Consider the following 6,000-nt stretch of genomic DNA (forward strand, 5'->3'; position numbering starts at 1 on the left):
GACTAAAACAATTCATAAAACTAAGAGGTAAAAAATTAGTTTAGATTATCCTTCCAAAAAAGGGATTTAATTTCTCTCATCACCTCATCTAACTATTTTGAGCAAGTGTAAGGTTTTGTCTCTATGGAGCCATTAGGCATTATTTGCATGAGGTACTCCTTGTTAACAATTCTTAACTGGTCTTTTTAACAATTTCTAATCATGTCCTTGCATTCATGTCCAGTTTGAATTTAAAACCTTTCACTAAAGTTATCCTTTTCCATTCTAGCTGCTGTTATATATTTATTTATTTATAAGTTGCCTAACCATGACCCCTCAGTTGCTTTCTTTTATTGCACAAGAGTACATCCAAGTCTTGCCTCATACACACACCCTTTGCACACTGGGTTTCATGGTCCTTTTCTTTATTTCCAAAACTTTATTTCCTTTGGTGACTAAAGCTGATCATAGTACTCACGAAGCTTGACTTAACCAGGGCACTATAGAGCTTCGGCAATACTTGCCTTTGGCTAATGCTATAATTTGTTGATGTAGCTCAATTCTATTCGTTTTATTGGTTTCTGCGTTGCAAGATTGATCATGATAGCACTGAATATACACCAGTAGGTTTTCGTTCAACTGTGAGCTACTTTAAAAACCAAAGTGAGCTCCAATTTCTTTCAAAGCTGAATAGTCATTGCTCCCTTCATCCAATTAAGTGCAAATCCAATTGCAGTGTACTGTCTGTACTTTTAAACTCGGTAACAATTGGCATCCCTATTAGTGTAATTTGAAACAGCAATTGATGTTATTTCATTCTCAGTTTCAACTCTGTTTAATCCTTCAAAGATCATTCCTTTTATGCTAACCCTCACCAGTTTCTTATCATTACACAGTTGTTTTTATTCGACTTTTTGCTGGTTATGTTTGCTCTCCAGTGATTTCCCTCACTTCTCGTTACGGAGACTTTATTTTCTTATTTATTTTGCTTGGATTTAATTTGAATGCAACATCTTAAATCAGAATTAAACAAAGGTGCATCTATATTTAAATCTCTCAAGTTTCATGAAAAAAAAATTATGAACATGTTTTGGACTATTGGGGAAAATATACCCAATTTTGATCAGCTGGTCAGATTCAAGATTAAAGCTGCATGTGATAATTTGGTCTAGCCATAACTCACTCAGACAAAATCTTTACAATCACACTACAGATTTACAGCAATGAATAAATCGTATTCTGAGAGATTCAAGGACATTCTCAGTTTCTTTTGGGATCAGATTCCGCAATTTTGTCTGTGTGCCAATAAAGAGCTGCTGGTTTAAAGTGACAACAAAGAAACCTTAATTATCCGAAGTCCACAGGCAGGCAGGTTTTCATTCGAATAACTGATTATTCGATTAATGGATTTGACCTAAAACAAAGGAAGCCGCACTGCCCATAATTGCATAAAAAAGCATGTTTACGGAATTTTTATTTCATTCAATTGCCAAAATTTGTACAAACACTGGATATCACTTAAAAATTCATGACATTTTACAGATCAGATAACTTTTTCTCGACCTGTAGAGTAAATAAAATTATTTGAGGTGGAGGTCGGTTATTATTTCTGAAGAAAATATCCAGCTGCTATTGCTGGAGGTGCTGTCTCTTATTTTGCGAACAATAACATTTGGCAAAAACGCACCAACTTAACAGCATCAACTTCATTTTGTGCTTCGTACCATTCCATGAAAAGTAGCGAACTGTCAATAGCTTCATTAACGGGGACTGGAGGTGGTGTCGGTATCGGATTTTCCTAACTATCCACGCCATCCGTAAATTCCTGCTGTTCTTCTGTGACTGCGCTGACCATCTGATCACCAGAGTGACTGTCCCAATGTAGTTATCACAGTTCACCCGAGCATCGATCCCAGTCTCTACAAAGTCTCCTAAACCCAGATATCTGCAGTTTTTGGTGATGTCAGTGGTTAGCCTTAGTTCTGGACAGGTGTCCTCTTCACTGGCACAGCTCCTAACACGGAAGCCATTTTACCAACACTCTGCGATTGTCGATGGCTTGATGCAGTCCCAAGATTCAGCCATCATAAACAGACCGTGCTTGATAGTGAATGCCTTCATAATTTCCTGCAGTCCTTTCTCTGCATTATCTTCACCCAGGACGGCATGCAACATGTTACGGTGATAATATTTTTACATAATTGCGATGATTCCCTGATCAAGCAGCTGTAACCTTGAACTGGTGTTGGGTGGTAAAAGCAAACTCTTGCTGGTTCTAATTGGCTGCATTTCATGGTGTGTGCCCCCACGTTGTCAACAAGCAGAAGGGTGCGTTGGTAGAGTCCAGCACTTGCCAAATGTGATCTGACAGCAGTCACAAAATCTTCATGCAACCAGGATGAGAAAAGTGAATGTCATCCATGCCTTATTTTGTGCTTTGTACTTCATGGGAAACGAGTTCTTCTTGGTGTTCTTGAAGCAACGTGAATTACATATCGCCCAATATAGACAAGCGGTAATTTATGAGCGCTGGCAGCATTGACAAGAGAAAATCGTGATGTGATCCTTCTGCAATTTATGTCCTGACACAGGGTAGAAGGGACCTGTACAAGAAGAACAGACTGCACCAAAATTGAAAGGGGACTAATATACTGGCAGGGAGATTTGCTAGAGCTCCTTAGGAGGATTTAAACCATTAAGGTAGGGGAGTGGGACCCAGGGAGATAGTGAGGAAAGAGATCAATCTGAGATTGGTACAGTTGACAAAAGAAGCGAGTCAAAAAGTCAGGGCAGGGAGGGACAAAGCAGAGAACAAGGTAGGACTGATAAATTAAACTGCATTTATTTCAATGCAAGAGGCCTAATAACGCAGGCAGATGTACTCAGACATGGTTAGGAACATGGGACTGCGATATCATAGCAATTACAAGCAAGGCTCAGGGATGGACAGGACATTGGTTAGGCCATTGTTGGAATATTGCATGCAATTCTGGTCTCCTTCCTATTGAAGGAGTTTGTGGAGCTGTTCCAGCAATAAAGTTTCAACTTTGATCTCCAGCATCTGCAGACCTCACTTTCTCCACTGCGATATCATAGCAATTACAAGCAAGGCTCAGGGATGGACAGGACATTGGTTAGGCCATTGTTGAAATATTGCATGCAATTCTGGTCTCCTTCCTATTGAAGGAGTTTGTGGAACTTGAAAGGATTCAGAAATGATTTATATATATGCCAGGGTTGGAGGATATGGGTTATAGAGAGAGAATGAATAAGCTAGGGCCATTTTCCCTGGAGCGTCAGAGGCTCAGGGGTGACCTTATAGAGGTTTATAAGGTCATGAGAGGCATGGATAGGATAAACAGACTAAATCTTTTCCCTGGGGTGGGCGAGTCCAGAACTAGAGGGCATAGGTTTAGGGTGAGAGGGGAAAGTTATAAAAGAGACGTAAGGAGCAACTTTTTCACACAGAGGGTGGTACGGGAATGGAATGAGCTGCCGGAGAAAGTGCTGGAGGCTAGTACAATTGCAACATTTAAAAAGCATCTGGATGGGTATATGAATAGGAAGGGTTTGGAGGGATATGAGCCAGGTGCTGGGAGGTGGGACTAGATTGGGTTGGATATCTGGTCGGCGTGGACGAGTTGGACCGAAGGGTCTGTTTCCATACTGTACATCTCTATGACGGCAGCTTAATGTTCCAGGAGACAAATGCTACAGGAAGGACACAAAGGGAGGCAAAAGAGATGGGAAAGTGGGGTTTTTGATAAAGGATAGCATTACAGCCGTATGGAAGGAGGATATTCCTGGAAATACATCCAGAGAAGTTATTTGGATTGACCTGAGAAATAGGAAAGGGTTGATCACCTTATTGGGATTGTATTATAGACCCACTAATAGTCACAGGGAAGTTGAGAAACAAATTTGTCAGTAGGTCTTAGTTATCTATGAGAATGATAGAGTGGTTATGGTAGGGGATTTTAACTTTCCAAATATAGACTGGGACTGCCATAGTGTTAAGAGTTTAGATGGAGAGGAATTTGCTAAGTGTCTACAAGAATTTTTTCTGATTCAATATGTGGATGTACCTAGAGAAGGTGCAAAATTGACTTACTCTTGGGAGATAAGGCAGGTGACTGAGGTGTCAGTGGGAGAGCACTTTGGGGCCAGCGACCAGAATTCTATTAGTTTTAAAATAGTGATGGAAAAGGATAGACTAGATCACAAGAATTTTTTCTGATTCAATATGTGGATGTACCTAGAGAAGGTGTCAGTGGGAGAGCACTTTGGGGCCAGCGACCAGAATTCTATTAGTTTTAAAATAGTGATGGAAAAGGATAGACTAGATCTAAAAGTTGAAGTTCTAAACTGGAGGAAGGCTAATTTTGATGACATCAGGCAAGAACTCAATTCCCGCTTTGGGCAACAGTCTGTGTGGAGTTTGCACAATCTGCCCATGACTGTGTGGGTTTCTTCCAGGTGCTCCGGTTTCCTCCCACAATCCAAAGATGTGCAGGTTAGGTGAATTGGCCATGCTAAATTGCCCATAGTGTTAGGTGTATTAGTCAGGGGTAAATGTAGGGGAATGGATCTGGGTGGGTTGCTCTTCAGAGAGTCGGTGTGGACTTGTTGGGCTGAAGGGCCTGTTTCCACACTGTAGGGAATCTAATCTAATCTAAATTTACAAAAGCTGATCAGGGGCAAATGTTTGCAGGTAGAGAGATGGGTGAAAAATTGGAAGCCTTCAGAAATGAGATAACCAGATACAGAATATTCCTGCTAGGGTGTAAGGAAAGAGGGGTAGGTGTAGGGAATGCTGGATGACTATAAAGAAATTGGGGGTTTGGTTAAGAAAAAGAAGGAAACATATGTCAGGTATAGACAAGATAGATCGAATTAATCCTTAGAAGAGTATAAAAGCAGTACGAGCATACTCAAGAGAGAAATCAGGAGAGCAAAAAGGGACATGAGATAGCTTTGGCAAATAGAGTTAAGGAGAATTCAAATGGGTTTTACAAATATATTAAAGGACAAAAGGGTAACTAGAGAGGGAATAGGGCCTCTCAAAGATCAGCAAGGCAGCCTTTGTGTGGAGCCACAGGAGATGGGGGAGATATTAAATGAGTATTTTGTATCAGTGTTTACTGTGGAAAAGGACATGGAAGATATACAAATGTAGGAAAATAGATGGTGACATCTTGAAAAAATATCCATATTACAGAGGAGGAAGTGCTGGATGTCTTGAAACGCATAAAAGTGGATAAATCCCCAGGACATGATCAGATGTTCCCTAGAACTATGGGGGAAGATAGGGAAGTGATTGCTGGGCCCCTTGCTGAGATATTTGGATCAATTGTCTCAGGTGAGGTGCCAGAAGACTGGAGGTTGGCTAACGTGATGCCACTGTTCAAAAAGGGTGGTAAGGACAAGTCAGGGAACTACAGACCAGTGAACCTGACGTTGGTGGTGGGCAAGTTGTTGAAGGGAATCCTGAGGAACAGGATGAACATGTATTTGGAAAGGCAAGATCTAATTAGGGATAGTCAACATGGCTTTGTGCATGGGAAAGCATGCCTCACAAACTTGATTGGTTTTTTGAGGAAGTAACAAAGAAGATTGATGAGGGCAGAGCAGTAGATGTGATCTATATGGACTTCAGTAAGGTGTTCGGCAAGGTTCCCTATGGGAGACTGATTACCAAGGTTAGGTCTCATGGAATACAGGGAGAACTAGCCATATGGATACAGAACTGGCTCAAACGTAGAAGACAGAGGGTGGTGTTGAGGGTTGAGGGTTGAGACTGGAGGCATGTGACCAGTGGAGTGCCACAAGGATCGGTGCTGGGTCCACTACTTTTTGTCATTTACGTGAATGATTTGGATGCGTGCATAAGAGGTACAGTTAGTAAGTTTGCAGATGACACCAAAATTGGCGGTGTAGTGGACAGCGAAGAGAGTTACCTCAGATTACAACAGGATCTGGACCAGATGGGCCAATGGGCTGAGAAGTGGCAGATGGAGTTTA

The 6,000-nt window shown here is 41.3% G+C and overlaps 1 protein-coding gene across 2 annotated transcripts in view; it reads right to left on the reverse strand.

Moving 5' to 3' along the window:
* Window positions 1-6,000, reverse strand: part of tgfbr1b (transforming growth factor, beta receptor 1 b) — a 62,443-nt gene that overhangs the window by 16,806 nt on the left and 39,637 nt on the right. The window lies entirely within an intron of this gene.

The sequence above is a fragment of the Chiloscyllium plagiosum genome, chromosome 4 (genome assembly GCF_004010195.1).
Source record: "Chiloscyllium plagiosum isolate BGI_BamShark_2017 chromosome 4, ASM401019v2, whole genome shotgun sequence".
NCBI lineage: Eukaryota > Metazoa > Chordata > Chondrichthyes > Orectolobiformes > Hemiscylliidae > Chiloscyllium > Chiloscyllium plagiosum.